Raw genomic sequence first — 25,425 nt, 5'->3', positions numbered from 1 at the left:
ACTGTCAATACTGGTATTTATGACAGTGGTCCACTTGGTGGCACTGCCTACCTAATTTAGAGTTGAGCACAATAACAGCTGTTTTTCAATCCAATATACATTGAAAACTATTAATACCTTCGCTCAAGTATAGCTTTGGCGTCGTGGAATAGTCTGAATTGTCACACTTGCAGGAGTTTGATGGGTAGTAGATGTGTTTGTAGTGTAGCGCTGCAGGAGCAATGTGTGGTGCCAGCTACAGCGGCCTCCTGACGAGAGCACCGGCACCTATTTCTTTACAAATTAAGCACTATAAGTGCACGATCCTGACTACAAGAGCAGCGCCCCACAAGCGTCAGGACCTCCAGAGGGGCCTCAAAGCGCTGCAATGAAGCAGTCTGCTGCACACATTTCAGCCCGGACAGTGCACGCGCGTTGCGCGTGTCACGCACACATCAGCGTCCGAATGTGACATTCCACACCAGCGTGCAGATGGATCCAGCGTCTGGAGGGGGGTGGGGGCGGCAGTGGGCTACAAACACCTCCCCCCCTCAGCATCGTTCCGTGATCGATGCAAGAGACCTGGCTCAAACCAACCCCGGTTCTTTCAGGACACCAGACGGGCGGACACACCTCTGTCCAGCTAAGGGGAAGCGATTACAGCACGGATGTGACGTCACGGCTCTTGTGTTATCACGACGGTGACGCCAGAGCAGGACAATCGCCAGACGCCAGCACTGCTCTGAGCTAGCAGTATCACCAGGGCTCCTCCCTAAGGGGGCGCCACCGCCCTTGGGCTGGAAGGGCTGCGCTGTTTGCACTTTCACCCCTAGGAGTTGGAGGTTTAAGGCGTGTCAGAGTATGGAGAGGGGTGCTCCTGCAGTAACACTTACACACTCTTCAATGCTGTTGTGAATCGGCCTCATTCACAATATGTTGACGCAGGGCAGCGCAGACGGCCTTCCTGCTGCCTGCCGTGCGTCAAAACAAAGGGGCAGGGATGCGCCGAATCTACAAGACACGGGGCACTCCCGCCCTCCTGCCCCGCGCCGGCGCACAAACAGCGCAGACACCCTTGCGCCATCTTGCAAGGGCGCCTTCCCTGAGGGTGTGATTGTTTTTGTACAGGAAGGGACCCATCACTGCACATAAACAAGCATTAAAGCGTTTCCTCTGTCCATGCCTGCTGCAGCAGCAGGCATGGAAAGAGGAAAAAAAAAGAAAGTTTGTCCCCTCGTTGCTCCTCCGCGTAGGATTCTGACGCATTCCCAAGTTTAGAAAACGTTGTAAATCTGCGAGGCGTCAAGTTCCAGGGATGTTGAGTGGGAACGCCCCTTCATGCAGAGTTATGCGTGCAAGGGAAACATATTTACACGCCCATGAAAAGTCTCGCAGGGTGACCTCACATGACCTTGTGCATATGGAGAAGCCCATTGCGCTGCTGGCGCGCCAATAAAAGTGAGGCAACGGCGGCACAGCTGGCTTGTACATAAGCCCCTAAGGGTTTATCTTTGCTACTCCTGCATTAAAATGTCCAGGGGAAGTAGAGGTGGTTGTACCTGTAGCTCCTACTTCCTGCCTCTACAATCACCCACTGTGCAGGCCAGCTGGTGAAGTCGCCCTGATTTGCTCTGGGGACCCCCAGGGTCAGACTGGGAACTTAAAACAGCCCTGGCCAAAATGATAAAATCAGCCCCCATATGCAGACGCGCTAAGGAGCCACCGGGGTCGGTAACGGGCACCACGACTCCTGGAGGCCAAAACTGGCCTTCAAGAGTCAAAACCGGCCTCCTGGGGCTCCAGCCTCCCGGGGGATTGCCCGCTTGCCCGGCTGGCCAGTCTGGTCATGGGTACCCCTCGGTCAGCCAGAATGGGTCCGGGTGGACCTGAGGTCACCTTTGGGAAGAGAAGGAGAGGTCAACTGGTAGTACCCTGGGCCTAGGACTGCCAAAGGGCTTCCAGCATCTGGGGCTTCTCAGAAAAGATTAGGACACAGCAGTGTGTTTACCAAACTGTGAAGCTGCCAGGAAAAGCTCTTAAAGAATTGAAAAATTCAGTTCAAATTACAACTTCGTCACCATTTCTTCTGGTGTCATACCCATATGAGCCAATGTGGCCCACAGCGACCCGCACTGCGCTCCGGAGATCCCTACTTCCTGACTGAGGCGCATCCTTTCTCCTCAACACAGTAGCGTTTCTGGCCTCCTGCTCTCACTCACTCTACGGTGAGTCTTGGCTCCCGCTCTAACTCACTCTATGGTGAGTCTTGGCTCCCGCTCTCACTCACTCTATGGTGAGTCTTGGCTCCCGCTCTCACTCACTCTATGGTGAGTCTTGGCTCTCACTCACTCTATGGTGAGTCTTGGCTCCCGCTCTCACTCACTCTATGGTGAGTCTAGGCTCTTGCTCTCACTCACTCTATGGTGAGTCTTGGCTCCCACTCTCACTCACTCTATGGTGAGTCTTGGCTCCCGCTCTCACTCTCTCTATGGTGAGTCTTGGCTCCCACTCTTACTCACTACTCACTCTATGGTGAGACTTGGCTCCCGCTCTCACTCACTCTATGGCGAGTCTTGGCTCCCGCTCTCACTCTCTCTATGGTGAGTCTTGGCTCCCACTCTTACTCACTACTCACTCTATGGTGAGACTTGGCTCCCGCTCTCACTCACTCTATGGCGAGTCTTGGCTCCCACTCTTACTCACAACTCACTCTATGGTGAGTCTTGGCTCTCACTCACTCTATGGTGAGTCTTGGCTCCCGCTCTCACTCTCTCTATGGTGAGTCTTGGCTCCCACTCTTACTCACTACTCACTCTATGGTGAGACTTGGCTCCCGCTCTCACTCACTCTATGGCGAGTCTTGGCTCCCGCTCTCACTCACTCTATGGTGAGTCTTGGCTCCCGCTCTCACTCACTCTATGGTGAGACTTGGCTCCCGCTCTCACTCACTCTATGGTGAGACTTGGCTCCCGCTCTCACTCACTCTATGGTGAGTCTTGGCTCCCGCTCTCACTCACTCTATGGTGAGTCTAGGCTCCTGCTCTCACTCACTCTATGGTGAGTCTAGGCTCCCACTCTCACTCACTCTATGGTGAGTCTTGGCTCCCGCTCTCACTCACTCTATGGTGAGTCTAGGCTCCTGCTCTCACTCACTCTATGGTGAGTCTAGGCTCCCGCTCTCACTCACTCTATGGTGAGTCTAGGCTCCCACTCTTACTCACTACTCACTCTATGGTGAGTCTTGGCTCCCGCTCTCACTCACTCTATGGTGAGTCTAGGCTCCTGCTCTCACTCACTCTATGGTGAGTCTAGGCTCCCACTCTCACTCACTCTATGGTGAGTCTTGGCTCCCGCTCTCACTCACTCTATGGTGAGTCTAGGCTCCTGCTCTCACTCACTCTATGGTGAGTCTAGGCTCCCGCTCTCACTCACTCTATGGTGAGTCTAGGCTCCCGCTCTCACTCACTCTATGGTGAGCCTAGGCTCCCGCTCCCAGAGAAGTGTGGCTCAATGGTTAGAGCGGCAGACCCTGATGCAGTAGTCTGGCCGGGACCAGGGTTCAATTCCCGCCGCGGCGGGTCTCGGGCTCAATTTCCTCGGACCTGATAATTCTCGCCTCAGTGCCTATTCCAATCATGGAGTCCCACTCTGCACCTCTGGGCAATAGCTTGCTTAATCTCTACAACGGCCCCAACAACGCTGAGGATGCCTGACTTCACCTTGGGGGTGCCCAGGAGTGGGCTCCTCACAGGGAAAGGCCAGGAAGGGTTCCTCAGCGGTATTCGTACAAGTGCCGAGATGCCTCCGGGTAGACGTGCCCTATATAAGTGCGTAATTATGTATGTATTTGTATGTATTTTATTGCTTATTAAGCGCAGCTGTCACCCAAAGGGCATCCTGGCGCTGAGACCGATCCAAACATCTATTAGGTAAGCTACATTACTCTTGGGAACAAGTGGGTCTTAAGGTCCCTTTTAAACGTGGTCAGGTCGTTGCTACTTCTCAGTGCCAGAGGTAGAGTATTCCACAACGTGGCAGCCGTGAAACTAAAGGCACGTCCGCCCATCCTCACTCTGTTTATCCTGGGGAGCCTTACCAGGAACGCCGAAGAGGATCTCAAAAGTCTGGCTGCCTGATACCAGGAAAAAAGATTCTGAAGGGGTATTGGTCCCAGTCCATGCAGGGCCCTAAAAACAAGACATAGAGCTTTAAATGCAATTCTCTGCTGGACTGGAAGCCAATGAAGGTCGGCCAGAGCTGCCGATGAGGAGGCGGATCGCGGTCGAGACAAGGCCAATTTAGCGGCCATGTTCTGGATCCTTTGGAGTTTAAGGACCAGAGTCTTCGGGGCACCCAGAAGTAGTGCGTTACAGTAGTCTAACCTACTGAGGATGGAACTACGCACTACCTCTGCTCTGGATCCCCGAGGAAGAAGTGGCAAGATTTTCCGAAGGGCACGAAGTAGGCCCATACACGTCGCTGCCGTCCTATTTACGGAAGCATCAAGCTGCAAATTTGGTTCAAATAGGACTCCCAAATTACGAGCTGATTCTGCAGCCTCCACCGAACCCGGGATAGACGTTGGCCAAAAATCAACCGGTAATGTGCGAGGAGTTCGGTCCAAGGAGCAGTAAAGTACCTCCGTTTTCGACCCATTGAATTGCAATGAATTGGCTCGCAGCCATGCTGCTGTTGCCGACATACAGCGGTGAAAGGCGTCCCTTGAGATTATCTCCGATCCCTCAAATGAAAAAATCAACTGAGTGTCATCGGCATAATTGATGACTGATATGCCGGATGACTTTATCAGTGCTACCAAGGGACGGAGATATATATTAAATAGGATCGGACTAATCGCCGACCCTTGGGGGACTCCTTGATTCACCTGCCGAGTGGCTGATCGAAATGGTGGTAATGCCACGGCTTGTTGTCTGTTGTCCAGATAAGAAGTGAGCCAGTCTAGGGCCAGACCACTCACTCCCGCACTCCGAAGACGGCCAAGTAGTACCTCATGGTCTACCGTGTCGAACGCGGCCGATATGTCAAGTAGCACCAAAAATGCAGACTTGCCCCTGTCGACTCGCGTTCGTAGATCATCCAGCACGGTGACCAAGGCCGTCTCGGTGCCATGAGCTGGCCTGAAGCCAAATTGAACAGCATCCAGGCAGAGATTTGTTTCCAGGAAGTTGGATAAAGCTCTTGTGACCCATCTCTCAAGAATTTTTATCGCGAATTGTAATAGCGAAATCGGCCTGTAATTAGCCGAACAGAGAGGGTCCAGAGAAGCCTTTTTCAACAAAGGTGTTACAATTGCCATCTTCCAGCTGTCTGGGACTGTCGCTGTAGTCAATGATTGGCAGCAGATGGAGTGCAATGGAGGGAATAGCTCATCTTGAAAGGGCTTCCAGATCTTATGAGGCATTGGATCAAGCGGTGATCCTGATGATACACCATTAGCCAGAATGCCAAATTCCTCTAACGAGGGAACAGGGAAACAGGACAGCTGAGGCAGATCTTCCTCGCTATTAGCCCACTCGGATCCCGAATTGTCGGAGGACTCCGAAAGAGAGAATGTAGGCGGCGCAGACTGTTCAGGTCTTATAAGTCCAGTCAGAATAGTCCTAATTTTCTCCTCAAATGCAAGGGCCAGCGAGTCGCACAGTTCCTGCGAGGCCGGAATTGTTGACGCTGTACAAGGCGGGTCAGACAGATTCTTAACCAACCTGAACAGGGTCTGTGATTTGTTAGGGGCCTTCGCCAAAGTGTCTTCTAGGAACTTAGCTTTTGCGCTTCTTAACTGGGCCTTGTATTCATGCAGGGCCACTTTATATGCCGCCTTATCCTGTTCCCTGTACCCTCTCCTCCATGTACGCTCCGCCTGTTTACAGCGAAGTTTATACTGTCCAAGATCTTCACTAAACCAGGCATTTAAGCCTCTAGGCCTGTCTCTCACCTTACGTAAAGGAGCCAATTCATCGAGAGATGATACAATATGCCGGCAGAGAGATGCATAGCTCTTGTCCACATTCTCCTCCACTAGAAAAATTCCCGGTAGCAGTGCGGGTCGACTCGGCTCCCTAAGGAGACGGTTCCATTGCCGATTCAACTTCATGCCGCCCGGTTTGTTAGGTCTCAACGGGGCAGGCATGATAAAGGACATAACAATCAATGAATGATCAGTCCAGCCCTGATCTACGACCTTTTCCACCACAACTAAATTCCTTTCAGCAAATACCAGATCTAATGTATGCCCCTTAACATGGGTGGGTACCAGAACCAGTTGAGCAAGTTGAATATTGCTACATGCTTGGCAGAGTTCTCGAAAAGCCAAGTCATGAGGACCAGAAGGCCACAGGTTAAAATCACCCAATACTAAGAAGTTAGTATGAGAGTTAGAAAGGTCATAAACCAGATCGACCAGAACTTGAAGGGCCGTTGTGGGTAAAGAGGGTGGTCTGTAGCATAGAAGGCCTGCTACCAGAGTACCTCCCTGGGCCACGATGGAGAAGCCCATAAGCTCAAACCCTACTACCTCTTTAACCATCAATTCGGCCAAGGAAATCGAGTCTCTAAAAATGTATCCTACCCCACCACCCCTACCCGAAGCTCGGGGAGTGTGCCTTATAAGATAGCCTGGCGGGCAGGCCCAGCCCAGTTCCATGCCACAGTCCGTCGTGGCCCAAGTTTCAGTCACAAACAGTATGTCCAGCTGAGATGTTTCTATTAGCAAAGCAATCTCAGCATGATGCTTTATAAGAGAGCGAGCATTCAACGGACCGCAGGACAGAGTCTTGTACGGGGGGGGGGGTTGGCGAACAAATCTCACTACCAGCATTAGGCTCCAGACACTCAGTAGAAGCGGGGCACGAATCTGCCTGACAAAAAGGGGCAGGTGCGCCACGGGCGCAAACGGGCTTACCTCTGGCGCACCTCCGGCGCGTCTACGGCGCATCCGCTGCGCGCACCCGCTGCGCGTCTGCCTACACATATCAAATTATACTATTACGCCGCGCGGGCTTCCGGCTGCTAGAGCCTATCTAAGTCCCGCAAAGAGCGGGTGAGGGCACAATTTAAATGCAGGTAAGCCTGGCTATGCCCCAAGTGACAGCAGTAGCAAGCGCCCAGCGAAAACACAACAAGAGCAGCAGCGCGATTACGGCGACGCAAAATTAAAACAGGACGATCTAAGTGCAGTTAAAATCTGTAGTAATGCGCGTGATGGCAGGAAAGGTCTGAAATGCGTGATCCGAGAGCTGCTTTAATAAGCGCTCCAATGCGCGGGCTTCCGGCTGCTAGAGCCTCTGACCACAACCAATATGGCGCCTGAGAATATCCCAAAGCGTCAGTACCTACCCAAGATGGCGGACCGATCACCAGGACCAGGGACCCTACTATCTAAGTCCCGCAAAGAGCGGGTGAGGGCACAATTTAAATGCAGGTAAGCCTGGCTATGCCCCAAGTGGCAGCAGTAGCAAGCGCCCAGCGAAAACACAACAAGAGCAGCAGCGCGATTACGGCGACGCAAAATTAAAACAGGACGATCTAAGTGCAGTTAAAATCTGTAGTAATGCGCGTGATGGCAGGAAAGGTCTTTATTTCCTGCCATCATTATTATTATAATTATTCAATGTTCACCAGTTCTGCTGAGTGAGCTTTGTTGTTTACAGAGTTTAAATGTCCACTGCTCCTGCTGATTCAGCTTCTACCGCTCCTAGTAATTCTTGGCTGTGGCTCCTGCGGATTCAGCTCTTGCTGCTTCTGCTTCTGCTGTTCATGGATATTCAGCTTCTGCTTTCCATTCTGATTCAATGTCCACTGCTCCTGCTGACTCAGCTTGTGCTGCTCCTAGACATTCAATGTCCACTGCTCCTGCTGATGCAACTTCTGCTGCTCCTAGACATTCAATGTCCACTGCTCCTGCTGACACAGCTTCTGCTGCTCCTAGACATTCAATGTCCACTGCTCCTGCTGACACAGCTTCTGCTGCTCCTAGACATTCAATGTCCACTGCTCCTGCTGACTCAGCTTCTGCTGCTCCTAGACATTCAATGTTCGTTGCTCCTGCTGACTCAGCTTCTGCTGCTCCTAGACATACAATGCTCGCTGCTCCTGCTGACACAGCTTCTGCTGCTCCTAGACATTCAATGTCCGCTGCTCCTGCTGACTCAGCTTCTGCTGCTCCTAGACATTCAATGTCCACTGCTCCTGCTGACTCAGCTTCTGCTGCTCCTAGACATTCAATGTTCGTTGCTCCTGCTGACTCAGCTTCTGCTGCTCCTAGACATACAATGCTCGCTGCTCTTGCTGACTCAGCTTCTGCTGCTCCTAGACATTCAATGTCCGCTGCTCCTGCTGACTCAGCTTCTGCTGCTCCTAGACATTCAATGTCCACTGCTCCTGCTGACTCAGCTTCTGCTGCTCCTAGACATTCAATGCCCGCTGCTCCTGCTGACACAGCTTTTGCTGCTCCTAGACATTCAATGTCCACTGCTCCTGCTGATGCAACTTCTGCTGCTCCTAGACATTCAATGTCTGCTGCTCCTGCTGACACAGCCTCTGCTGCTCCTAGACATTCAATGCCCGCTGCTCCTGCTGACACAGCTTCTGCTGCTCCTAGACATTCAATGTCCACTGCTCCTGCTGACTCAGCTTCTGCTGCTCCTAGACATTCAATGCCCGCTGCTCCTGCTGACACAGCTTCTGCTGCTCCTAGACATTCAATGCCCGCTGCTCCTGCTGACACAGCTTCTGTTGCTCCTGCTGACACAGCTTCTGTTGCTCCTAGACATTCAATGTTCGCTGCTCCTGCTGACTCAGCTTCTGCTGCTCCTAGACATTCAATGCCCGCGCTCCTGCTGACACAGCTTCTGCTGCTCCTAGACATTCAATTTCCTCTGCTCCTGCGGATTCAGCTTCAATGTCCACTGCTCCTGCTGGTGCAGCTTGTGCTGCTCCTAGACATTCAATGTCCACTGCTCTTGCTGACTCAGCTTCTGTCGCTCCTAGACATTCAATGTCCGCTGCTCCTGCTGACTCAGCTTCTGCTGCTCCTAGACATTCAATGCCCGCTGCTCCTGCTGATGCAGCTTCTGCTGCCCCTAGACATTCAATGTCCACTGCTCTTGCTGACTCAGCTTCTGCTGCTCCTGATGATGTGCTAATATATTTACTTTATTGGTATTGTTAATTAATAATTAATTGGTAATTAAATAATATTAATTAATTTTGGGTAAAGGAGTATTTTTAGGGTTCAGGGTCAGTTTTCAGTTTTTGGGTAAAGGGGTATTTTTAGGGTTCAGGGTCAGTTTTCAGTTTTTGGGTAAAGGGGTATTTTTTGGGTTCAGGGTCAGTTTTTGGGTAAAGGGGTATTTTTAGGGTTCAGGGTCAGTTTTCAGTTTTTGGGTAAAGGGGTATTTTTAGGGTTCAGGGTCAGTTTTGGGTTTTTGGGTAAAGGGGTATTTTTAGGGTTCAGGGTCAGTTTTCAGTTTTTGGGTAAAGGGGTATTTTTAGGGTTCAGGGTCAGTTTTGGGTTTTTGGGTAAAGGGGTATTTTTACTGCTCCTGCTGGTGCAGCTTGTGCTGCTCCTAGACATTCAATGTCCACTGCTCTTGCTGACTCAGCTTCTGCTGCTCCTAGCCATTCAATGTCCACTTCTCTTGCTGACTCAGCTTCTGCTGCTCCTAGACATTCAATGTCCGCTGCTCCTGCTGACTCAGCTTCTGCTGCTCCTAGACATTCAATGCCCGCTGCTCCTGCTGATGCAGCTTCTGCTGCCCCTAGACATTCAATGTCCACTGCTCCTGCTGATCCAGCTTCTGCTGCTCCCAGCTATTCAATGTCCACTGCTCCTGCTGACGCAGCTTCTGCTGCTCCTAGACATTCAATATCCACTGCTCCTGCTGATTCAGCTTCTGTTGCTCCTAGACATTCAATGTCTGCTGCTCCTGCTGACACAGCCTCTGCTGCTCCTAGACATTCAATGCCCGCTGCTCCTGCTGACACAGCTTCTGCTGCTCCCAGCTATTCAATGTCCACTGCTCCTGCTGATGCAGCTTCTGCTAGTCCAAGAGATTCAATGTCAACTGCTCCTGCTGATTCAGCTTCTGTCGCTCCTAGACATTCAATGTCCGCTGCTCTTGCTGACGCAGCTTCTGCTGCTCCTAGACATTCAATGTCCACTGCTCTTGCTGACGCAGCTTCTGCTGCTCCTAGCCATTCAATGTCCACTGCTCCTGCTGACTCAGCTTCTGCTGCCCCTAGACATTCAATGTCCGCTGCTCCTGCTGATCCAGCTTCTGCTGCTCCCAGCTATTCAATGTCCACTGCTCCTGCTGACGCAGCTTCTGCTGCTCCTAGACATTCAATATCCACTGCTCCTGCTGATTCAGCTTCTGTCGCTCCTAGACATTCAATGTCCGCTGCTCCTGCTGACACAGCTTCTGCTGCCCCTAGACATTCAATGTCCGCTGCTCCTGCTGGTGCAGCTTCTGCTGCTCCTAGACATACAATGTCCGCTGCTCCTGCTGACTCAGCTTCTGCTGCTCCTAGACATTCAATGTCCACTGCTCCTGCTGACTCAGCTTCTGCTGCTCCTAGACATTCAATGTCCGCTGCTCTTGCTGACTCAGCTTCTGCTGCTCCCAGCTATTCAATGTCCACTGCTCCTGCTGATGCAACTTCTGCTGCCCCTAGACATTCAATGTCCGCTGCTCCTGCTGATGCAGCTTCTGCTAGTCCAAGAGATTCAATGTCAACTGCTCCTGCTGATTCAGCTTCTGTCGCTCCTAGACATTCAATGTCCGCTGCTCCTGCTGACGCAGCTTCTGCTGCTCCTAGACATTCAATGTCCACTGCTCTTGCTGACGCAGCTTCTGCTGCTCCTAGCCATTCAATGTCCACTGCTCCTGCTGACTCAGCTTCTGCTGCTCCTAGACATTCAATGTCCGCTGCTCCTGCTGACTCAGCTTCTGCTGCTCCTAGACATTCAATGCCCGCTGCTCCTGCTGATGCAGCTTCTGCTGCCCCTAGACATTCAATGCCCGCTGCTCCTGCTGATGCAGCTTCTGTCGCTCCTAGACATTCAATGCCCGCTGCTCCTGCTGACACAGCTTCTGCTGCTCCTAGACATTCAATGTCCTCTGCTCCTGCTGATGCAGCTTCTGCTGCCCCTAGACATTCAATGCCCGCTGCTCCTGCTGATGCAGCTTCTGCTGCCCCTAGACATTCAATGCCCGCTGCTCCTGCTGATGCAGCTTCTGCTGCCCCTAGACATTCAATGCCCGCTGCTCCTGCTGATGCAGCTTCTGCTGCCCCTAGACATTCAATGCCCGCTGCTCCTGCTGATGCAGCTTCTGCTGCTCCTAGACATTCAATGTCCGTTGCTCCTTCTGACACAGCTTCTGCTGCTCCTAGACATTCAATGTCCGCTGCTCCTGCTGACTCAGCTTCTGCTGCTCCTAGACATTCAATGTCCGTTGCTCCTTCTGACACAGCTTCTGCTGCTCCTAGACATTCAATGTCCGTTGCTCCTTCTGACACAGCTTCTGCTGCTCCTAGACATTCAATGTCTGCTGCTCCTGCTGACTCAGCTTCTGCTGCTCCTAGACATTCAATGTCCGCTGCTCCTGCTGACTCAGCTTCTGCTGCTCCTAGACATTCAATGTCTGCTGCTCCTGCTGACTCAGCTTCTGCTGCTCCTAGACATTCAATGTCCGTTGCTCCTTCTGACACAGCTTCTGCTGCTCCTAGACATTCAATGTCTGCTGCTCCTGCTGACACAGCTTCTGCTGCTCCTAGACATTCAATGCCCGCTGCTCCTGCTGATGCAGCTTCTGCTGCTCCTAGACATTCAATGTCTGCTGCTCCTGCTGATGCAGCTTCTGCTGCTCCTAGACATGCATTGCCTACTGCTCCTGCTGATTAAGCTCTTGCCGCTCCTGCTGATTCAGCTCTTGCTGCTCCTGCTGATTTAGCTGCTGCTGCGGATTCAGCTGCAGCTGTTCATGGATATTCAGCTTCTGCTTTCTATTCTGATTCAATGTCCACTGCTCCCGCTGATGCAGCTTCTGCCAATTCCAAGTTATTCTCCTTATGCTGCTTCTTGCAATAGCTTTTGCTTCCCGCAAATCACTGTCAGGTTCTCCTGGTGATTCAATGTCCACTGCTCCTGGTGATTCAGCTTCTGCTAGCCCTAGAGATTCAATGCCCGCTGCTCCTGCTGATGCAGCTTTTGCCATTGCAATTTATTCTGCTTCTGCTACTTCTCGCAATATCTTTTGCTCCTGGCGATTCAATGTCCACTGACCTTGGCGATTCAATGTCCACTGATTCTGGTGATTCAATGTCCACTGATCTTGGTGATTCAATGTCCACTGATCTTGGTGATTCAATGTCCACTGATTCTGGTGATTCAATGTCCACTGATCTTGGTGATTCAATATCCACTGATTCTGGTGATTCAATGTCCACTGATCTTGGTGATTCAATGTCCACTGATCTTGGTGATTCAATGTCCACTGATTCTGGTGATTCAATGTCCACTGATCTTGGTGATTCAATGTCCACTGATTCTGGTGATTCAATGTCCACTGATCTTGGTGATTCAATGTCCACTGATTCTGGTGATTCAATGTCCACTGATCTTGGTGATTCAATATCCACTGATTCTGGTGATTCAATGTCCACTGATCTTGGTGATTCAATGTCCACTGATCTTGGTGATTCAATGTCCACTGATTCTGGTGATTCAATGTCCACTGATCTTGGTGATTCAATATCCACTGATTCTGGTGATTCAATGTCCACTGATCTTGGTGATTCAATATCCACTGATTCTGGTGATTCAATGTCCACTGATCTTGGTGATTCAATATCCACTGATTCTGGTGATTCAATGTCCACTGATCTTGGTGATTCAATATCCACTGATTCTGGTGATTCAATGTCTACTGATCTTGGTGATTCAATATCCACTGATCTTGGTGATTCAATGTCCACTGATCTTGGTGATTTAATGTCCACTGATCTTGGTGATTCAATGTCCACTGATCTTGGTGATTTAATGTCCACTGATCTTGGTGATTCAATGTCCACTGATCTTGGTGATTCAATGTCTACTGATCTTGGTGATTTAATGTCCACTGATCTTGGTGATTCAATGTCCACTGATCTTGGTGATTCAATGTCCACTGATCTTGGTGATCCAATATCCACTGATCTTGGTGATTCAATGTCCACTGATCTTGGTGATTCAATATCCACTGATCTTGGTGATTCAATGTCCACTGATTCTGGTGATTCAATGTCCACTGATCTTGGTGATTCAATATCCACTGATCTTGGTGATTCAATGTCCACTGATCTTGGTGATTTAATGTCCACTGATTCTGGTGATTCAATTCCACTGATCTTGGTGATTCAATGTCCACTGATCTTGGTGATTCAATTCCACTGATCTTGGTGATTCAATTCCACTGATCTTGGTGATTCAATGTCCACTGATCTTGGTGATTCAATTCCACTGATCTTGGTGATTTAATGTCCACTGATTCTGGTGATTTAGCTTTTGCTGCCTCTGTGGATTCATCTTCTGCTGCTCCTGGTGATTCAGTGTCCACTTCCTCTGTGGATTCAGCTTCTGCTGCTCCAGGTAATTAAGCTGCTCCTGCCCCTGGTATTCACTATCTATCACTCCTCCTAGTAGGCTACTCATGACGCGTGCAAATCACGTTCTTCTGCTCCACGCATTTCACAATCCACCGCTCCAGGCGAATCTGCTTCTGCTGCTCCCAGCGATTCGGTAGGCAGACAAAATATTGAAATTAAAATATCGATATACAATAATATCGATGTTTTAATTTCGACAGTATAGAATATCGATGTCCAAAATATCGACAGACAGAATATCGTTTTTTTAAGGTATGTATGTTACTAATATCGAATTTTACTAATATCGAATTTTTTTTAGTGTTATGTATTTTATTATGTTGTTAATATGTTTGTTAAACATGTTTTGTTATGTATGTTTGAAAATTTGTAAATTTGTTTACATTTTGCGTTTTAGTATCAGAGCGGGTTGTGGGTTTATAGGGGAATAGGGTGGGAGGTAATTTAATAATAATTAATTAATTAATATATGTTAGTAAATATTTTTTATTAATAATTAATTGGTAATTAATTAATATTAATTAGTTAATTAATATAATTTTGTACATATTTTATATTAATAATTAATTGGTAATTAATTAATAGTAATTAGTTAATTACATTAATTAGAGTAATTTTTTTATATATATAATTTTTTGTTATTGTTAATTAATTAATTGGGAAAAATCATATTAATTATTAAATTTAATTAATTAAAGCTAATGTGCTAATATATTTACTTTATTGTTATTGTTAATTAATAATTAATTGGTAATTAAATAATATTAATTAATTTTGGGTAAAGGAGTATTTTTAGGGTTCAGGGTCAGTTTTCAGTTTTTGGGTAAAGGGGTATTTTTAGGGTTCAGGGTCAGTTTTCAGTTTTTGGGTAAAGGGGTATTTTTTGGGTTCAGGGTCAGTTTTCAGTTTTTGGGTAAAGGGGTATTTTTAGGGTTCAGGGTCAGTTTTCAGTTTTTGGGTAAGGGGTATTTTTAGGGTTCAGGGTCAGTTTTGGGTTTTTGGGTAAAGGGGTATTTTTAGGGTTCAGGGTCAGTTTTCAGTTTTTGGGTAAAGGGGTATTTTTAGGGTTCAGGGTCAGTTTTGGGTTTTTGGGTAAAGGGGTATTTTTAGGGTTCAGGGTCAGTTTTGGGTTTTTGGGGTACAGTTGTACAGGGTAAAAATAAAATAAATTTAAATTAAATCAATTAAATGAAATTAAAAAAAATAAAATTACATTAAATTATTACGTTTTTATTTTATTTTAAATGTATATGTATTAGTTTTAATTTTTTAATTATGTTTTAATATTTTTATTTATTATTTGTAAAATTATATGTATTTTAAAAGTATTTTTACATTATTATTAATACATTTAAAAAAACGATATTTTTAATTTCGATATTTTTGTACTACGATATTAATTTTTCGATATTTTTGTACTTACCTTTATGAAGATATGACTCCGATATTTTTGATTTCGATATTTTTGTGTCGATATTTTTGTATGTAGATATTCTGTCTGTCGATATTATGTCAGACATTCCAGCGATTCAATATGTATTGCTCCTGGCACATGGCCACACTGCCCTCAGAGTGCCCTCCAGTGCTGAGGCTGTGCTGACCCCCGGTGGCCCATCTTCTAAGGCCTGTCCTCTACTATCCAGTCTAGTAGCTCCCTCTGTTCCACCCGTCTTGTCCTCCGCTTCACTTGGTTAGGATAGTTCCTGCTTCCCATCAGCTCCCTCAGTGGACCAAGGGTGTCTGCTCTTCATGCTGCGCTCTGTGGACCTCTCCACAGGGTCAAAGGGCTCTCCTCTTCCCAGCCTGAATCTTCTGGTCACTGAACTGCCCTGGTCCTTGTGGCTGGTTGCCATCCAGCCACCAGTCACATAGCCAATTACCCCTGCAAGCAGTCCAAATCAGGCCTCAGCTGGTAGCTCCATTGAAGTATCGAAACCAGGTATCTTACGAAAAATACAAGCAAATACCACAGTGTACCCGATACGTATTCTTCTGTCTTTTGCAACGGTACGTCCAGTACCATGAACAGTCATCAGTCTGCCAGCCAGTCACATGCTCTGTCCCTCAGCCTCAAATTAAACTCAGCACTCCATTCGCTGAGGTTTGCATGCCACAGTATCGAGGTCCAAGAAAATGGACTTGCATGCGCATCATCTCCACTGTACCGACTGTTTTATTAAGGTGCAGGGAAGTATAGATTTACTATTCCAACTTCACATCTAAAAATACAGTGGTAGTCGATACTGTTGAGTTGATATAAGCCTGGGTTGATAATAAAACTTTGATATTGCGATTCCTCACATTGCTGAGATATAAACCTCTTCTCTGTGCTGTGGTTCCTAGAGTTTCTCTCCTCCACCTCTTTGAGGCTGTGATGTAAGCCTCTTCTGTATGCTGTGATTCCACCTCTGTGAGGGTGAGACATAAGCCTCTTTGGTGTGCTGTGGTTCCTAGAGTCTCTCTCCTCCACCTCTTTGAGGCTGGGACGTAAGCCTCTTCTGCATGCTGACTCTTTAGGGTGCTGTGGTTCCACCTCTGTGAGGGTGAGACATAAGCCTCTTTGGTGTGCTGTGGTTCCTAGAGTCTCTCTCCTCCACCTCTTTGAGGCTGGGACGTAAGCCTCTTCTGCATGCTGACTCTTTAGGGTGCTGTGGTTCCACCTCTGTGAGGGTGAGACATAAGCCTCTTTGGTGTGCTGTGGTTCCTAGAGTCTCTCTCCTCCACCTCTTTGAGGCTGGGACGTAAGCCTCCTCTGTGTGCTGACTCTTTAGGGTGCTGTGGTTCCACCTCTGTGAGGGTGAGACATAAGCCTCTTCTGTGTGCTGTGGTTCCTAGGGTCTGTCCCCTCCACCTCTTTGAGGCTGTGATGTAAGCCTCTTCTGTATGCTGTGATTCCACCTCTGTGAGGGTGAGACATAAGCCTCTTTGGTGTGCTGTGGTTCCTAGAGTCTCTCTCCTCCACCTCTTTGAGGCTGTGATGTAAGCCTTCTCTGTATGCTGACTCTTTAGGGTGCTGTGGTTCCACCTCTGTGAGGGTGAGACATAAGCCTCTTTGGTGTGCTGTGTTTCCTAGGGTCTCTCTCCTCCACCTCTTTGAGGCTGTGATGTAAGCCTCCTCTGTGTGCTGACTCTTTAGGGTGCTGTGGTTCCACCTCTGTGAGGGTGAGACATAAGCCTCTTTGGTGTGCTGTGTTTCCTAGGGTCTCTCTCCTCCACCTCTTTGAGGCTGTGATGTAAGCCTCCTCTGTGTGCTGACTCTTTAGGGTGCTGTGGTTCCACCTCTGTGAGGGTGAGACATAAGCCTCTTCTGTGTGCTGTGGTTAGCGGAGTCTCTCTCCTCCACCTCTTTGAGGCTGTGCTGTAAGCCTCCTCTGTGTGCTGAGTCTTTAGGGTGCTGTGGTTCCACCTCTGTGAGGGTGAGACATAAGCCTCTTTGGTGTGCTGTGGTTCCTAGAGTCTCTCTCCTCCACCTCTTTGAGGCTGTGATGTAAGCCTTCTCTGTATGCTGACTCTTTAGGGTGCTGTGGTTCCACCTCTGTGAGGGTGAGACATAAGCCTCTTTGGTGTGCTGTGGTTCCTAGAGTCTCTCTCCTCCACCTCTTTGAGGCTGTGATGTAAGCCTCCTCTGTGTGCTGACTCTTTAGGGTGCTGTGGTTCCACCTCTGTGAGGGTGAGACATAAGCCTCTTTGGTGTGCTGTGTTTCCTAGGGTCTCTCTCCTCCACCTCTTTGAGGCTGTGATGTAAGCCTCCTCTGTGTGCTGACTCTTTAGGGTGCTGTGGTTCCACCTCTGTGAGGGTGAGACATAAGCCTCTTTGGTGTGCTGTGTTTCCTAGGGTCTCTCTCCTCCACCTCTTTGAGGCTGTGTTGTAAGCCTCCTCTGTGTGCTGACTCTTTAGGGTGCTGTGGTTCCACCTCTGTGAGGGTGAGACATAAGCCTCTTTGGTGTGCTGTGTTTCCTAGGGTCTCTCTCCTCCACCTCTTTGAGGCTGTGATGTAAGCCCCCTCTGTGTGCTGACTCTTTAGGGTGCTGTGGTTCCACCTCTGTCAGGGTGATACATAAGCCTCTTATGTGTGCTGTGGTTAGCGGAGTCTCTCTCCTCCACCTCTTTGAGGCTGTGCTGTAAGCCTCCTCTGTGTGCTGAGTCTTTAGGGTGCTGTGGTTCCACCTCTGTGAGGGTGAGACATAAGCCTCTTTGGTGTGCTGTGGTTCCTAGAGTCTCTCTCCTCCACCTCTTTGAGGCTGGGACGTAAGCCTCTTCTGCATGCTGACTCTTTAGGGTGCTGTGGTTCCACCTCTGTGAGGGTGAGACATAAGCCTCTTTGGTGTGCTGTGGTTCCTAGAGTCTCTCTCCTCCACCTCTTTGAGGCTGGGACGTAAGCCTCCTCTGTGTGCTGACTCTTTAGGGTGCTGTGGTTCCACCTCTGTGAGGGTGAGACATAAGCCTCTTCTGTGTGCTGTGGTTCCTAGGGTCTCTCTCCTCCACCTCTTTGAGGCTGTGATGTAAGCCTCTTCTGTATGCTGTGATTCCACCTCTGTGAGGGTGAGACATAAGCCTCTTTGGTGTGCTGTGGTTCCTAGAGTCTATCTCCTCCACCTCTTTGAGGCTGTGATGTAAGCCTTCTCTGTATGCTGACTCTTTAGGGTGCTGTGGTTCCACCTCTGTGAGGGTGAGACATAAGCCTCTTTGGTGTGCTGTGGTTCCTAGAGTCTCTCTCCTCCACCTCTTTGAGGCTGGGACGTAAGCCTCCTCTGTGTGCTGACTCTTTAGGGTGCTGTGGTTCCACCTCTGTGAGGGTAAGACATAAGCCTCTTCTGTGTGCTGTGGTTCCTAGGGTCTGTCCCCTCCACCTCTTTGAGGCTGTGATGTAAGCCTCTTCTGTATGCTGTGATTCCACCTCTGTGAGGGTGAGACATAAGCCTCTTTGGTGTGCTGTGGTTCCTAGAGTCTATCTCCTCCACCTCTTTGAGGCTGTGATGTAAGCCTTCTCTGTATGCTGACTCTTTAGGGTGCTGTGGTTCCACCTCTGTGAGGGTGAGACATAAGCCTCTTTGGTGTGCTGTGTTTCCTAGGGTCTCTCTCCTCCACCTCTTTGAGGCTGTGATGTAAGCCTCCTCTGTGTGCTGACTCTTTAGGGTGCTGTGGTTCCACCTCTGTGAGGGTGAGACATAAGCCTCTTTGGTGTGCTGTGTTTCCTAGGGTCTCTCTCCTCCACCTCTTTGAGGCTGTGATGTAAGCCTCCTCTGTGTGCTGACTCTTTAGGGTGCTGTGGTTCCACCTCTGTGAGGGTGAGACATAAGCCTCTTCTGTGTGCTGTGGTTAGCGGAGTCTCTCTCCTCCACCTCTTTGAGGCTGTGCTGTAAGCCTCCTCTGTGTGCTGAGTCTTTAGGGTGCTGTGGTTCCACCTCTGTGAGGGTGAGACATAAGCCTCTTTGGTGTGCTGTGGTTCCTAGAGTCTCTCTCCTCCACCTCTTTGAGGCTGTGATGTAAGCCTTCTCTGTATGCTGACTCCTTAGGGTGCTGTGGTTCCACCTCTGTGAGGGTGAGACATAAGCCTCTTTTGGTGTGCTGTGGTTCCTAGAGTCTCTCTCCTCCACCTCTTTGAGGCTGTGATGTAAGCCTCCTCTGTGTGCTGACTCTTTAGGGTGCTGTGGATCCACCTCTGTGAGGGTGAGACATAAGCCTCTTTGGTGTGCTGTGTTTCCTAGGGTCTCTCTCCTCCACCTCTTTGAGGCTGTGATGTAAGCCTCCTCTGTGTGCTGACTCTTTAGGGTGCTGTGGTTCCACCTCTGTGAGGGTGAGACATAAGCCTCTTTGGTGTGCTGTGTTTCCTAGGGTCTCTCTCCTCCACCTCTTTGAGGCTGTGTTGTAAGCCTCCTCTGTGTGCTGACTCTTTAGGGTGCTGTGGTTCCACCTCTGTGAGGGTGAGACATAAGCCTCTTTGGTGTGCTGTGTTTCCTAGGGTCTCTCTCCTCCACCTCTTTGAGGCTGTGATGTAAGCCTCCTCTGTGTGCTGACTCTTTAGGGTGCTGTGGTTCCACCTCTGTCAGGGTGATACATAAGCCTCTTATGTGTGCTGTGGTTAGCGGAGTCTCTCTCCTCCACCTCTTTGAGGCTGTGCTGTAAGCCTCCTCTGTGTGCTGAGTCTTTAGGGTGCTGTGGTTCCACCTCTGTGAGGGTGAGACATAAGCCTCTTTGGTGTGCTGTGGTTCCTAGAGTCTCTCTCCTCCACCTCTTTGAGGCTGTGATGTAAGCCTTCTCTGTATGCTGACTCTTTAGGGTGCTGTGGTTCCACCTCTGTGAGGGTGAGACATAAGCCTCTTTGGTGTGCTGTGTTTCCTAGGGTCTCTCTCCTCCACCTCTTTGAGGCTGTGATGTAAGCCTCCTCTGTGTGCTGACTCTTTAGGGTGCTGTGGTTCCACCTCTGTGAGGGTGAGACATAAGCCTCTTTGGTGTGCTGTGTTTCCTAGGGTCTCTCTCCTCCACCTCTTTGAGGCTGTGATGTAAGCCTCCTCTGTGTGCTGACTCTTTAGGGTGCTGTGGTTCCACCTCTGTGAGGGTGAGACATAAGCCTCTTTGGTGTGCTGTGTTTCCTAGGGTCTCTCTCCTCCACCTCTTTGAGGCTGTGATGTAAGCCTCCTCTGTGTGCTGACTCTTTAGGGTGCTGTGGTTCCACCTCTGTCAGGGTGATACATAAGCCTCTTATGTGTGCTGTGGTTAGCGGAGTCTCTCTCCTCCACCTCTTTGAGGCTGTGCTGTAAGCCTCCTCTGTGTGCTGAGTCTTTAGGGTGCTGTGGTTCCACCTCTGTGAGGGTGAGACATACGCCTCTTTGGTGTGCTGTGTTTCCTAGGGTCTGTCCCTTTCACCTCTTTGAGGCTGGGACGTAAGCCTCTTCTGTGTGCTGTGGTTAGCGGAGTCTCTCTCCTCCACCTCTTTGAGGCTGTGTTGTAAGCCTCCTCTGTGTGCTGACTCTTTAGGGTGCTGTGGTTCCACCTCTGTGAGGGTGAGACATACGCCTCTTTGGTGTGCTGTGTTTCCTAGGGTCTGTCCCTTCCACCTCTTTGAGGCTGGGACGTAAGCCTCTTCTGTGTGCTGTGGTTAGCGGAGTCTCTCTCCTCCACCTCTTTGAGGCTGTGTTGTAAGCCTCCTCTGTGTGCTGACTCTTTAGGGTGCTGTGGTTCCACCTCTGTGAGGGTGAGACATAAGCCTCTTTGGTGTGCTGTGTTTCCTAGGGTCTCTCTCCTCCACCTCTTTGAGGCTGTGATGTAAGCCTCCTCTGTATGCTGACTCTTTAGGGTGCTGTGCTTCCACCTCTGTGAGGGTGAGACATAAGCCTCTTCTGTGTGCTGTGGTTCCTAGGGTCTGTCCCTTCCACCTCTTTGAGGCTGGGACGTAAGCCTCTTCTGTGTGCTGTGGTTAGCGGAGTCTCTCTCCTCCACCTCTTTGAGGCTGTGTTGTAAGCCTCCTCTGTGTGCTGACTCTTTAGGGTGCTGTGGTTCCTAGGGTCTGTCCCTTCCACCTCTTTGAGGCTGGGACGTAAGCCTCTTCTGTGTGCTGTGGTTAGCGGAGTCTCTCTCCTCCACCTCTTTGAGGCTGTGCTGTAAGCCTCCTCTGTGTGCTGACTCTTTAGGGTGCTGTGGTTCCACCTCTGTGAGGGTGAGACATGAGCCTCTTTGGTGTGCTGTGGTTCCTAGGGTCTGTCCCCTCCACCTCTTTGAGGATGACTCTCCCACCAGCAGTGCCTGGGATGGGATTGAGCCCTGGTGCTGCTAGATCCCTGATCCAACATTGCCCCCGACATCCAAGGCATCCGTTCGACCACCGGATTACGATGCCGGCAGTTGGAGCGATATACTCAGAGGCACCGACCGCTGCCTCCGACAGGATCAAGGATCCCGTCGGGGCGTTGGTCAGAGGGTTCACCCCTACAGTGGAGGCGGTGCCTGCGGAAGCACCGCTAGAGAGATTAGGAGGTCCCTTTCTGACAGCCTTCACATGTTGGACTTTCTGACATGGACAGGCTGTTGGAAAGTGACTTTGGGCGCCCCTAGCAGGGCTCTCGTCCCTCCAAGGCCTCCGCGGTGTGGCCTGCGGGGCACACGTGGTGCCCCCCAAACATCTATGCACTATATGCCAGGCACCACGGTGCACAGATGTTTCGAGACATACCCTTTACCATACCCTTTACCCTTTCCCGGGCCACAGCTCAAGCTGCAATGGTAAAGGCTATGTGTCGACCGCCGTGCAGGCGGTCACATCATAATATTGGGAGTGGAACCGTCGACTACTCCCGAACGATGTCGTTCGACGCTTGTCCGACCGGCATCGTAATAAGGCCCAATGTGTTTATTGCTATATCCTGTACCGGGAATAGGAGAGAGGATGTCAAATTTGATCAGATGTGAACAGCGCCTTGGGTCTCCGTTACAATCTGTCCGTGAGCTGATAATCCAACACAGCCCGGCCGAGGAGAGATGTGCAGGGCAGCCCACTGGACAGCTGGACATACCCCGGCGGGTGGACGGTGGCCGTGGATGGAGCTTGGACGCATTCTCCGTAGTTATCATTCAGAGGTGAATGGGAAGTAACAAGGAAATACTTCTGATACCCAGTGGCTTCATCATAGCAGAATTATCAGGACATGAACATGGATTGAGGGTAAAGACGTGAAGAGGCTTGACATATGCACCAGCAGGGGGCAGAATGGAGGTGACTAAAGAGACTGCAGGGAGTCTGGAAATAAAGTAAGCAAGCAGGTAAAACAGGGCGAGACATGGCTGGGACAGGACAGGCAGGATACAGGCTGGCAGCCCCAGAATAGCTGTGGTGTAACCATGGCAACAGACAATAACAGGAGCATCTTCAGTGTATAGCACACCGTCACATGCCGACTTCTTGAAGTCAACATTTCCTTTTACAGTGTCCCCGAGCTCTGCAAATACTGTCAAAGATGGGAAAGACATTCTCAGGATTTGCCAAATGGATGAAAAGCTGAGGAATGTCCGCGTTTTTCTCGATCACCCGATACAGATTTTGTTTTTATTCCATCCTAAGAGGGTCTAACTATCTCTCTTCAACTTTTGTTTGGATCTGCTTGCAAACTGTCTGCCTGACCCCTTGTTAACACTTCTATAAAACATATGTAAATCAAGCTCTGGCTCCGCCCAGAGGTGGAATTCTCTTTCGCCTCATGATATTGGCTGTTTGATGTATGTTCCTACCTCATACCGAATAAATTCTTCAAAACACAAGAGAGACTAATTTACATGTTTTCAGAAAGGAATTGTTTTTTCCTGCAGAAAACATTTCCTGATTGTTTTAGTCAGGACTCAAAATCCGACTAATTGTTTTTGTCCACCCTTCTGATAGAGCGCGCAGTTTTCCCGGGTCACCGAGGTTACCAATTCTTTACACGCACTGGGCCCTGGCGTGCAAATTTTCAAATACCACACTAATAATTTGGGTGAACCGGGTGAGGATTACTTGGTTTCTCCTCCTGCACACTGTTATGAGTAATTAAGGTTTGGTTTCACCTCTGCTTACCATGTACCTGACTTACCACAGGCACAATTCTTATGACGGATCTGGAGCTAACAGGGAAATAGTAGACAGGCCTGAGATCAGATACTCTTTATAATCAGTACTATACTTCTCCACAATTTCTGTAAAATGACCACAGACACCTGAGGATGTTTAAAGCTTTATAAAAATTTCAAAGAGAATATGACAAGGCAATAAGTGATAGGCAGAATAATGCGTCTAACATCAAAATCAACACCATAAAATAGCTATAGATTAATGCTAAGACCATTTGAGTATATGGGAAGACTAAAAGGTAGGAATTTTTAGAACAAAACTAGTCACTGCAACTTTATACTAGAACATAGAATGGGGTTGGGACCTAGAACATGTACTTAACCTAAGTGTTTTAAACTATTCTTACTAAGTTCACCGCAATCATGCTAAAGGAAAGGGAAAAAATTGGAACATACTAATACAATATAACAGTTGGGTAATTCTCTAAGGGAGGGGAGAGAAGTGGAACAATTCTAAAAACAATTGCATATAATTTGTTCTCAAGGAGATAGAGCAATATCACAAGCAAGAGTGCTTTATTAAGAAAATAGGGAGAGAGAAAACGAGAGAGAGAGAGAGACGCAAACCCACAGGTTAATATTTACCTAGGTCTGAGAGAAGACTAACCCTGGCCACGGGTCAGTTGGAAGGACGGGGACAAGGACCCTCAGGAAGGAATGCCAGAATGCGAGCAGGTACAGCTCACGGACAGTAAGGACAGGATACCCCTCAGGATTTGGGATCAGGACTGGGCTCACCAAGGTACGACCAACACCCACAGCTTCAGAAGCAACGCCAGCGTTACCCCTCTCTGCAAGTAATCCGCCAGTAACCCCGATTGGGTTTTTCGAATTCCCCAGCAAAGTGCTTCGCCAGCACTTAGGATTATTTCCACCCCTTAGGAGTTTGTGGAAAGTATGGACAGAGTGCTCCGCAGCACTTCAGATTGAGCACCTATAGAGTTCGTAGGGTCAGTGACAGGTCTGCTACTCGGACAAGTCGGACAATTTTCCTAAGCTAAACTAGGGCAGTTATACTGTTTTGGGGTCCCTCAGACCACCCACTAATGTTGCAAGTGACAGTTTCCCACATTATGATTGGTCAGGAGAGGTGGTGCGGTCATTACCACCTCCTAGAATTCGGCTTTCTCATCATTACTATTCAATTTTGCACACCCGCCCCTCGGGTTCACGTTCCCAGGCATAGGAATACAGAATACAATACAAGTGTACAGCATATAGCAACAGTGTATGACAGTTCAAGGTGCAATACTGCATCTTCGGGATGGGTTCCCAGGCGCATCAAGCTTCAGGAGCCAGCTGGCTAGTTTTAGCTTCTGCGCAGTGAGGATTTTCCCAGGTCCCATGACAGGGTTCAGAGGAGCCTCAGCATGGCGTCGCTCATGTATGCCCCAGCCCACAAAGACGCGGTACATGAAAAGTAAGCGAGAACAAATTAATATCACACATAAAAATGATCACACTGTATACCATGATGAAATTCTAAACATCCCTTATTTTATAATGACTATAGCATTACTGTTTAGTGCGAAAAGACAGATAGGCTGAAGCAGCAGTAGCAAGCGGAGAGCGTGGTGAGAGACAAGCGGCCATGTTTGCAACAGTGCGCATGAGCACAAATTCCCTCCAGAATGCGAGTGCGTCACATCACATGGGTATGACCGACGCATGCGCAGACTGAATTTCAGCGAAGCAGCCGTTTTCAGTGCAAGCTTCGTTAGTATGAGAAAAGACATACAAGCAAGCATCCTGGGGACACCCGCGTGTTTGGGAAAACACGTAATAAATGACGAACAATAGTGTTAATGTGATTAGACGGTTTAGGCAAGGGTTTTGTATGAGAGCAGGGCGCTTACACGCGAATCCCAGCTCCATCAATCCCCTCTTTGATGATATTTACTATCATCACCACATAGAAGGAAACAGATGCCAACTTTTCTCATTCATCCACATCACTCATTTGAATTTCAACAAATTTATTGTTGAGTTTTCTTTCAGCTTCCCTATGAGAGTGGTGATTTTTCGCCTTTTTGTAAATTGCACTCTTTAATTCTTCTAATTCTAGGTCATCAATATTTCTTTTCACCCCCCTCTGATTCACCGCATATTTCTTTTTGCATCTCTGGCATTTGCAACAGATAAAAATGATCAATACAACTACACCTATTACAACTATTGGCATC

Source organism: Lissotriton vulgaris, chromosome 10, assembly GCF_964263255.1.
Source record: "Lissotriton vulgaris chromosome 10, aLisVul1.2, whole genome shotgun sequence".
NCBI lineage: Eukaryota > Metazoa > Chordata > Amphibia > Caudata > Salamandridae > Lissotriton > Lissotriton vulgaris.
The sequence above is the reverse complement of the archived record's forward strand: the minus strand, read 5'-3'. Positions refer to the sequence as shown.